Genomic DNA, 11,300 nt, shown 5'->3' on the forward strand with positions numbered 1-11,300 from the left:
GGAGAACCTACTACTACCATTTTGTTAAATGAACGCAACATCACACTGTTCTCAAATGTTTGTTTTTATACTCATCCATTGGTGTAGCTCTCTCACTCTTTTTTTTATTTTATTTTTTTTATTTAGAGAATACTTTATTAGTTTTTGTAATCAAACCCACGTATATAAGACCTTACATATTTAATACAGTGTGTTACCCCTGTACAAATGGAAAAAACTTAAGTTCAACATTTCTAGACCAATATGGCTGTTAATTTCTGTACAGTGCCAACTCAAAACAGTAAACGGGGATACTTTTTTCCAAAGTTGACAGCACAGGTAAAGTTTCAAAAAATTCAAATTATATATCTGTATATATATATTTATATTTATATAAAAAGACCAATAATAGCAGTGTGTTATGCATCAACAGCAGCAACAGCTTTTCCAGGTTCTGCAGTCATCTGAACAAAACTGTAGAGACATCCAGCACACTCCATTAAAAAAAAAAAAGTAAAAAAACAAAACCCGAGAAAACAGCACAGTTCTGTTACTCTTGTGGTACCTGGCACCATTTTTTTTTAAATTAGCTTCTCAATCATCATCTGGAAAGAAAACATTCTGAGCAACATCATTAAAAACAGCTCTGATAAAGCACGGTCACTACTACGTATCATAAAGCAGGTACAAGCTATTTTACATCCACAGAGGTATGATACAGTACTGTCCTACATCTATAATACTAGAGGATACAATTTAAAAGGCATTATTTGAGACTTGATTCTACTTTTCCAGCAGAGGGCCCAAAGGATGGTGTGACACAGCTTTGTAAAGAAACATACTCTAGACAGGATTTCCTTTCACTAGTGGCACACTTCTAAGGATTCATTCTCTCCATGAATGTCAGCTAAAACCGTTATTAAAAAAATGAAATATCCCTAGAACAAAACCGTATAACCACCGGATTCACATGAAGATGACCTAGTGGAGACAAGCTGGACCTCACCTTACCAACAAGCTATCAAATCTGTTATGTTTAAACAGTGAGACCTCCAAGGAAGGAGATGCCAAGTAGTGCTTCAAAGCTTCGGACCACAATCAAACACAGCATCCTTTTCAACAGAAGCAGAAGCTCATCTGAATATGCTCATGGATGCTGACATCAACATTTAATCATCTCCTCACTCATCCAGGAAGAGGGGGAGATCAGTTACTACTGTACTTTAATGTGTTCAACCAAATCACCATATTACAAAAATAGCAAGCTGCCATAATAAAAAATAAGGCTCCTCTATCCAGCACCAGATAGCATCATTTTACTTTCAAGCCTAGAAATTGCACACTTGTATATAAACCAACCGAAGATGAGGATTGAGAGTTCATCTTGGTGGATTTTTCCTTTGATGAATATGAAGTGTCCTTCCTTATCTTTTTTGATGACTTTTAATTGAAAATTGATTTTATTTGATATTAGAATGGCTACTCCAGCTTGCTTCTTCTGACCATTTGCTTGGAAAGTTGTTTTCCAGCCTTTCACTCTGAGGTAGTGTCTGTCTTTGTCTCTGAGGTGTGTTTCCTGTAGGCAGCAGAATGCAGGGTCCTCATTGCGTATCCAGTTTGTTAATCTATGTCTTTTTATTGGGGAGTTGAGGCCATTGATATTGAGAGATATTAAGGAATAGTGATTATTGCTTCCTGTTATATTCATATTTGGATGTGAGGTTATGTTTGTGTGCTTTCATTCTCCTTGTTTTGTTGCCAAGACGATTAGTTTCTTGCTTCTTCTAGGGTATAGCTTGCCTCCTTATGTTGGGCTTTACCCTTTATTATCCTTTGTAGTGCTGGATTTGTAGAAAGATATTGTGTAAATTTGGTTTTGTCATGGAATATCTTGGTTTCTCCATCTATGTTAATTGAGAGTTTTGCAGGATACAGTAACCTGGGCTGGCATTTGTGTTCTCTTAGGGTCTGTATGACATCTGTCCAGGATCTTCTGGCCTTCATAGTTTCTGGCGAAAAGTCTGGTGTGATTCTGATAGGTCTGCCTTTATATGTTACTTGACCTTTTTCCCTTACTGCTTTTAATATTCTTTCTTTATTTTGTGCATTTGGTGTTTTGACAATTATGTGACGGGAGGTGTTTCTTTTCTGGTCCAATCTATTTGGAGTTCTGTAGGCTTCTTGTATGCCTATGGGTATCTCTTTTTTTAGGTTAGGGAAGTTTTCTTCTATGATTTTGTTGAAGATATTTACTGGTCCTTTGAGCTGGGAGTCTTCACTCTCTTCTATACCTATTATCCTTAGGTTTGATCTTCTCATTGAGTCCTGGATTTCCTGTATGTTTTGGACCAGTAGCTTTTTCTGCTTTACATTATCTTTGACAGTTGAGTCAATGATTTCTATGGAATCTTCTGCTCCCGAGATTCTCTCTTCCATCTCTTGTATTCTGTTGGTGAAGCTTGTATCTACAGCTCCTTGTCTTTTCTTTTGATTTTCTATGTCCAGGGTTGTTTCCATGTGTTCTTTCTTGATTGCTTCTATTTCCATTTTTAATTCCTTCAACTGTTTGATTGTGTTTTCCTGGAATTCTTTCAGGGATTTTTGCGATTCCTCTCTGTAGGCTTCTACTTGTTCTCTAAGGGAGTTCTTTATGTCTTTCTTGAAGTCCTCCAGCATCATGATCAAATATGATTTTGAAACTAGATCTTGCTTTTCTGGTGTGTTTGGATATTCAGTGTTTGCTTTGGTGGGAGAATTGGGCTCTGATGATGCCATGTAGTCTTGGTTTCTGTTGCTTGGGTTCCTGCGCTTGCCTCTCGCCATCAGATTATCTCTAGTGTTACTTTGTTCTGCTATTTCTGACCGTGGCTAGACTGTCCTATAAGCCTGTGTGTCAGGAGTGCTGTAGACCTGTTTTCCTGTTTTCTTTCAGCCAGTTATGGGGACAGAGTGTTCTGCTTTCGGGCGTGTAGTTTTTCCTCTCTACAGGTCTTCAGCTGTTCCTGTGGGCCTGTGTCTTGAGTTCACCAGGCAGGTTTCTTGCAGGGGAAAAGTTGGTCCTACCTGTGGTTCCAAGGCTCAAGTTTGCTCGTGGGGTACTGCCTAAGTCCTCTCCGCGGCGGCAGCAACCGGGAAGATCTGCGCCGCTCTTTCCGGGAGCCTCCGTGCACCAGGGTTCCAGATGGCGTTTGGTGTTTTCCTCTGGCGTCTGGATGTGCACAGAGTGCAGTCTCTTCTGGTTTCCCAGGCGTGTCCGCCTCTCTGAAGGTTTAGCTCTCCCTCCCACGGGATTTGGGTGCAGAGAACTGTTTATCCGGTCTGTTTCCTTCAGGTTCTGGCGGTGTCTCAGGTGCAGGGATCCTGCCGCTCCTGGGCCCTCCCCTACGGGAACCCAGAGGCCTTATACAGTTGCCTCTTGGGCCAGGGATGTGGGCAGGGGTGGGCAGTGTTGGTGGTCTCCTCCGCTCTGCAGCCTCAGGAGTGCCCACCTGATCAGGCGGTGAGGTCTCTCTCCCACGGGGTTTGGGAGCAGAGAGCTGCTGCGGGCCGGGATCTAGCTCTCTCACTCTTATCTGACTGATGGTGGCAGAAAATGACTGACCGTGGACCGCTCAGCCCCAAATGGGACATCTATATCAACCCCTTTTATGAAAGGCTCAGGGAACATAGTGGAAGAGAAGCCAGAAACATTGTAAGAGCCAGAGTTCTGGGAGGACTCTTGTGGAATGGTAGCTTCTGGACACAACATGGTGATTGTGTTCATGAACTCACAGCAGCCATGACTGCCTATGCCGGTACAAGACCTGTGTAAGTTCAAGTCAGATAAGATGATGGAGGAGGGGCCCATTACGTTTCACTGCTAATTGAAGAGTTATTGACAGTTGCCTGAGGAGTTATTGAAAGCTGATGGTTACTGGGCATAACCAAGTCAGTTTTCTTCAAGGAATTAGCACTTATTATGGTGCCCATGCTCCAGTGGATGACACTATCTATAACTATGGGCATACAGGCAACACTAACTGTACTCAGTGGGTTATAAAGAAAAAAAGAGTATATGAAGTTGGGAGTAGGACATAGGGATGATCAGTAAGAAGTTAAAGGGGCAGTGGGATTTGGAAATGATCGAAATGCATTGTATACATCTATACAATTCTCAAAAAATAAAGTTTTACAAAATTAAAAACTGGCTTCCTTTGAAATGCTGGAGAATCATTGGTACATGTTTCCACCTAATAAGAGCTGTCTGGGCACTCAAGCGGCAGGTCCCCTGCGGTCCAGACACCACCCGGATCTGAAGGGACCTGGTCAACAACTCCCTGCACCAAAATCCCGTGGGAGGGAGAGCTAAACCTTCAGAAGGGCAGACACGCCTGGGAAGCCAGAAGAGACTACACTCTGCCCACATTTCTGACTCCAGAGGAAAACACCTAACGCCATCTGGGCCCCCTGTGCACAGGGGCCCGGGAAAAGGTGGGGCAGGCCCTTCTGGTTGCTGCCTTCATGGAGAGCTCAAATGCAGCCCCCCAGGAGGCTTCAAGACCAACTCTTTTGCTCCAAGTGACGTACCTGGTAGACTCAGGACACATGCCCACAGGAACAGCTGAAGACCAGTAGACAGGAACGACTACACGCCTGAAAGCAGAACACTCTGTTCCCATAACTGGCTGAAAGAAAACAGGAAAACAGGTCTACAGCACTCCTGACACACAGGCCTATAGGATGGTCTAATCGCTGTCAGAAATAGCAGAACAAGGTAACACTAGAGACAACCTGATGGCTAGAGGCAAGCGCAGGAACCCAAGCAACAGAAACCAAGACTACATGGCATCATCGGAGCCCAATTCTCCCAACAAACCAAATACTGAATATCCAAACACACCAGAAAAGTGAGATCTTGATTTTAAAACACATTTGATCATGATGCTGGAGGACTTCAAGAAAGATGTGAAGAACTCCCTTAGAGAAGCGCAGGAAAACACAAATAAACCAGTAGAAGCCTATACAGAGAGGAATCACAAAAATCCCTGAAAGAATTCCAGGAAAACACAATCAAACACTTGAAGGAATTAAAAATGGAAATAGAAGCAATCAAGAAAGAACACATGGAAACAACCCTGGATATAGAAAACCAAAGGAAGAGACAAGGAGCTGTAGATACGAGCTTCACCAACAGAATACAAGAGATGGAAGAGAGAATCTCAGGAGCAGAAGATTCCATAGAAATCATCGACACAACTGTCAAAGATAATGTAAAGCGGAAAAAGCTACTGGTCCAAAACATACAGGAAATCCAGGACTCAATGAGAAGATCAAACCTAAGGATAATAGGTATAGAATAGGTATAGAAGAGAGTGAAGACTCCCAGCTCAAAGGACCAGTAAATATCTTCAACAAAATCATAGAAGAAAACTTCCCTAACCTAAAAAAAAGAGATACCCATAAACATACAAGAAGCCTACAGAACTCCAAATAGATTGGATCAGAAAAGAAACACCTCCCGTCACATAATAGTCAAAACACCAAACGCACAAAATAAAGAAAGAATATTAAAAGCAGTAAGGGAAAAAGGTCAAGTAACATATAAAGGCAGACCTATCAGAATTACACCAGACTTCTCACCAGAGACTATGAAGGCCAGAAGATCCTGGACCCTATGAGAACACAAATGCCAGCCCAGGTTACTGTATCCTGCAAAACTCTCAATTAACATAGATGGGGAAACCAAGATATTCCATGACAAAACCAAATTTACACAATATCCTTATACAAATCCAGCACTACAAAGGATAATAAATGGTAAAGCCCAACATAAGGAGGCAAGCTACACCCCAGAAAAAGCAAGAAACTAATCGTCTTGGCATCAAAACAAAGAGAAGAAAAGCACACAAACATAATCTCACATCCAAATACGAATATAACAGGAAGCAACTATCACTATTCCTTAATATCTCTCAACATCAATGGACTCAATTCCCCAATAAAAAGACATAGATTAACAAACTGGATACGCAATGAGGACCCTGCATTCTGCTGCCTACAGGAAACACATCTCAGAGAAAAAGACAGACACTACCTCAGAGTAAAAGGCTAGAAAAAAATTTTCCAAGCAAATAGTCTGAAGAAGCAAGCTGGAGTAGCCATTCTAATATTGAATAAAATGGATTTTCAACCAAAAGTCATCAAAAAAGATAAGGAAGGACACTTCATATTCATCAAAGGAAAAATCCACCAAGTTGAACTCTCAATCCTAAATATCTATGCTCCAAATACAAAGGCACCTACATACATAGAAGAAACCTTACTAAAGCTCAAAGTACACATTGCACCTCACACAATAATAGTAGAAGATTTCAACACCCCACTCTCATGAATGGACACATCATGGAAACAGAAATTAAACAGAGACATAGATAGACTAAGAGAAGTCATGAACCAAATGGACTTAACAGATATTTATAGACCATTCTATCCTAAAACAAAAGGATATACCTTCTTCTCACCAACTCATGGTACTTTCTCCAAAATTGACCACATAATTGGTCATAAAACAGGCCTCAATAGATACAGAAAGATAGAAATAATCCCATGCGTCCTATCAGACCACCATGGGCTAAAGCTGGTCTTCAATAACAATAAGGGAAGAATGCCCACATATACGTGGTAATTGAACAATGCTCTCCTCAATGATAATCTGGTCAAGGAAGAAATAAAGACATTAAAGACTTCTAAGAATTTAATGAAAATGAAGGTACAACATACCCAAACTTATGGGACACAATGAAAGCTGTGCTAAGAGGAAAACTCATAGCTCTGAGTGTCTGCAGAAAGAAGCAGGAGGGAGCATATATATCAGCAGCTTGACAGCACACCTAAAAGCTCTAGAACAAAAAGAAGCAAGTACACCCAGGAGGAGTAGAAGGCAGGAAATAATCAAACTCAGAGCTGAAATCAACCAAGTAGAAACAAAAAGGACCATAGAAAGAATGAACAGAACCAAAAGTTGGTTCTTTGAGAAAATCAACAAGATGGATAAACCCTTAGCCAGACTAAAGAGAGGACACAGAGAGTGTGTCCAAATTAACAAAATCAGAAATGAAAAGGGTGACATAACTACAGATTCAGAGGAAATTAAAAAAATCATCAGATCTTACTATAAAAGCCTATATTCAACAAAACTTGAAAATCAGCAGGAAATGGACAATATCCTAGACAGATACCAGGTACCAAAGTTAAATCAGGAACAGATAAGCCATTTAAACAACCCCATAACTCCTAAAGAAATAGAAGCAGTCATTAAAAGTCTCCCAACAAAAAATAGCCCAGGTCCAGACGGGTTCAGTGCAGAATTCTATCAGACCTTTATAGAAAACCTCATACCAATACTATCCAAACTATTCCACAAAATTGAAACAGATGGAGCGCTACTGAATTCCTTCCATGAAACCACAATTACTCTTATACCTAAATCACACAAAGACCCAACAAAGAAAGAGAACTTCAGACCAATTTCCCTTATGAATATCGACGCAAAAATACTCAATAAAATTCTTGCAAACCGAATCCAAGAGCACATCAAAACAATTATCCATCATGATCAAGTAGGCTTCATCCCAGGCATGCAGGGATGGTTTAATATACGGAAAACCATCAACGTGATCCATTATATAAACAAACTGAAAGAACAAAACCACATGATCATTTCATTAGATGCTGAGAAAGCATTTGACAAAATTCAACACCCCTTCATGATAAAAGTCCTGGAAAGAATAGGAATTCAAGGTCCATACCTAAACATAGTAAAAGCCATATACAGCAAACCAGTAGCTAACATTAAACTAAATGGAGAGAAACTTCAAGCAATCCCACTAAAATCAGGGACTAGACAAGGTTGCCCCCTCTCTCCCTATTTATTCAATATAGTTCTTGAAGTTCTAGCCAGAGCAATCAGACAACAAAAGGAGATCAAAGCGATACAGATTGGAAAAGAAGAAGTCAAAATATCACAATTTGCAGATGATATGATAGTATATTTAAGTGATCCCAAAAGTTCCACCAGAAAACTACTAAACCTGATAAACACCTTCAGCAAAGTAGCTGGGTATAAAATTAACTCAAATAAATCAGTAGCCTTCCTCTACACAAAAGAGAAACAAGGGGAGAATGAAATTTGGGAAACAACGCCCTTCATAATAGTCCCAAATAATATAAAATACCTCAGTGTGACTTTAACCAAGCAAGTGAAAGATCTGTATGATAAGAACTTCAAGCCTCTGAAGAAAGAAATTGAAGAAGATCTCAGAAGACGGAAATATCTCCCATGCTCATGGATTGGCAGGATTAATATAGTAAACATGGCCATTTTACCAAAAGCGGTCTACAGATTCAATGCAATCCCCGTCAAAATACCAATCCAATTCTTCAGAGAGTTAGACAGAACAATTTCCAAATTCATCTGGAATAACAAAAAACCCAGGATACCTAAAACTATCCTCAACAATAAAAGGACTTCAGGCGGAATCACTATCCCTGAACTCAAGCAGTATTACAGAGCAATAGTGATAAAAACTGCATGGTATTGGTACAGAGACAGACAGATAGACCAGTGGAATAGAATTGAAGACCCAGAAATGAACCCACACATCTATGGTCACTTGATTTTTGACAAAGGAGCCAAAACCATCCAATGGAAAAAAGATAGCATTTTCAGCAAATGGTGCTGGTTCAACTGGAGGTCAGCATGTAGAAGAATGCAGATCAATCCATGCTTATCACCCTGTACAAAGCTTAAGTCCAAGTGGATCAAGGACATCCACATCAAACCAGATACATTCAACCTAACAGAAGAAAAAGTGGGGAAGAATCTCGAACACATGGGCACTGGAGAAAATTTCCTGAACAAAACACCAATGGCTTATTCTCTAATATCAGGAATCGACAAATGGGATCTCATAAAACTGCAAAGCTTCTGTAAGGCAAAGGACACTGTTGTTAGGACAAAATGGCAACCAACAGATTGGGAAAAGATCTTTACCAATCCTACAACTGATAGAGGACTTATATCCAAAATATACAAAGAATTTAAGAAGTTAGACTGCAGGGAGACAAATAACCCTATTAAAAATGGGGTTCAGAGCTAAACAAAGAATTCACAGCTGAGGAATGCCGAATGGCTGAGAAACACCTAAAGAAATCTTCAAAACCTTTAGTCATAAGGGAAATGCAAATCAAAACAACCCTGAGATTTTACCTCACACCAGTTAGAATGGCGAAGATCAAAAACTTAGGTGACAGCAGATGCTGGAGAGGATGTGGAGAAAGAGGAACACTCCTCCATTGTTGGTGGGATTGCAGACTGGTACAACCATTCTGGAAATCAATCTGGAGGTTCCTTAGAAAATTGGACATTGAACTGCCTGAGGATCCAGCTATACCTCTCTTGGGCATATACCCAAAAGATGCCCCAACATATAACAAAGACACATGCTCCACTCTGTTCATAGCAGCCTTATTTATAATAGCCAGAAGGTGGAAAGAACCCAGATGCCCTTCAACAGAGGAATGGATACAGAAAATGTGGTACATCTACACAATGGAATATTACTCAGCTATCAGAAACAATGACTTTATGAAATTCGTAGGCAAATGGATGGAATTGGAAAATATCATCCTGAGTGAGGTAACCAAATCACAGAAAAACATACATGGTATGCACTCATTGATAAGTGGCTATTAGCCCAAATGCTCGAATTACTCTAGATGCACAGAACACATGAAACTCAAGCAGGATGACCAAAATGCGAATGCTTCACTCCTTCTTTAAAAGGGGAACAAGAATACCCTTGGCAGGGAATAGGGAGGCAAAGTCTAGAACAGAGACAGAAGGAACACCCATTCAGAGCCTGCCCCACATGTGGCCCATACATATACAGCCATCCAATTAGACAAGATGGATGAAGCAAAGAACTGCAGGCTGACAGGAACCGGATGTAGATCGCTCCTGAGAGACACAGCCAGAATACAGTAAATACATATGCGAATGGCAGCAGCAAACCACTGAACTGAGAATAGGACCCCCGTTGAAGGAATCAGAGAAAGGGCTGAAAGAGCTTGAAGGGCCTTGAGACCCCATATGAACAACAATGTCAACCAACCAGAGCTTTCAGGGACTAAGCCACTACCTAAAGACTATACATGGACTGACCCTGGACTCTGACCTCATAGGTAGCAATGAATATCCTAGTAAGAGCACCAGTGGAAGGGGAAGCCCTTGGTCCTGCTAAGACTGAACCCCCAGTGAACGTGATTGTTGGGGGGAGGGTGGTAATGGAGGGAGGATGGGGAGGGGAATGCCCATAAAGTAGGGGAGGGGGAGGGCTTAGGGGGATGTTGGCCTGGCAACCGGGTAAGGGAATAACAATAGAAATAAATAAGAAACACTCAAGTTAATAAAGATTAAAAAAAAGAAAAAATATATAGAGCAATGTAGCAAAAAGTCTAAGTGCATATTTTATTACACAAATAAAATTTTAATGTAGAAAATGGTAAAAAAAAAAAAAGCTGGGCAGTGGGGTTCTTAACCTTCATAAGCCACAGTGCCTGGAAAGCTAAACCAAGAGAGTAGGATTTGCATGCAGCCTTGGTTATGTTGTGAGAACTGACTGGAGGAAGAGACCACTGGATAGCTGGAGGTAAAGAGCTTTGTCATTTGGCCTGGGTCAGTTCTACACAATGTAGTTTTCTCAAATGGCTGCAGTGAAGCATTTGAATGAATGCAACTTCTAAGTTTATCACAGATTGTCTCAATTTTGTGTCCAGCGTGATCCAGTGTCTGGAAAAAAAGTTCTTTTAAGAGTGTGGATTTTAGTGCTCGCTTCGGCAGCACATATACTAAAATTGGAACGATACAGAGAAGATTAGCATGGCCCCTGCGCAAGGATGACACGCAAATTCGTGAAGCGTTCCATATTTTTACATCAATGGCCTCAACTCCCCAATAAAAAGACATAGATTAACAAACTGGATACGCAACGAGGACCCTGCATTCTGCTGCCTACAGGAAACACACCTCAGAGACAAAGACAGACATTACCTCAGAGTGAAAGGCTGGAAAACAATTTTCCAAGCAAATGGTCAGAAGAAGCAAGCTGGAGTAGCCATTCTAATATCGAATAAAATCAATTTTCAACTAAAAGTCATCAAAAAAGATAAGGAAGGACACTTCATATTCATCAAAGGAAAAATCCACCAAGATGAACTCTCAATCCTAAATATCTATGCCCCAAATACAAGGGCACCTACATATGTAAAAGAAACCTTACTAA

General features: G+C 40.6%; 1 non-coding gene across 1 annotated transcript; it reads left to right on the top strand.

Annotated features, from left to right (window-relative positions):
- The first annotated feature begins 10,842 nt into the window (after positions 1 to 10,842).
- Positions 10,843 to 10,949, top strand: LOC120099552 (U6 spliceosomal RNA). The gene has a single exon (XR_015647157.1). It is a non-coding gene; the product is annotated as a U6 spliceosomal RNA (small nuclear RNA).
- The last annotated feature ends 351 nt before the right edge of the window (positions 10,950 to 11,300 follow it).

This window comes from Rattus norvegicus, chromosome X (genome assembly GCF_021556685.1).
Source record: "Rattus norvegicus strain SHRSP/BbbUtx chromosome X, alternate assembly SHRSP_T2T, whole genome shotgun sequence".
In the NCBI taxonomy this organism is placed as follows: Eukaryota; Metazoa; Chordata; class Mammalia; order Rodentia; family Muridae; genus Rattus; species Rattus norvegicus.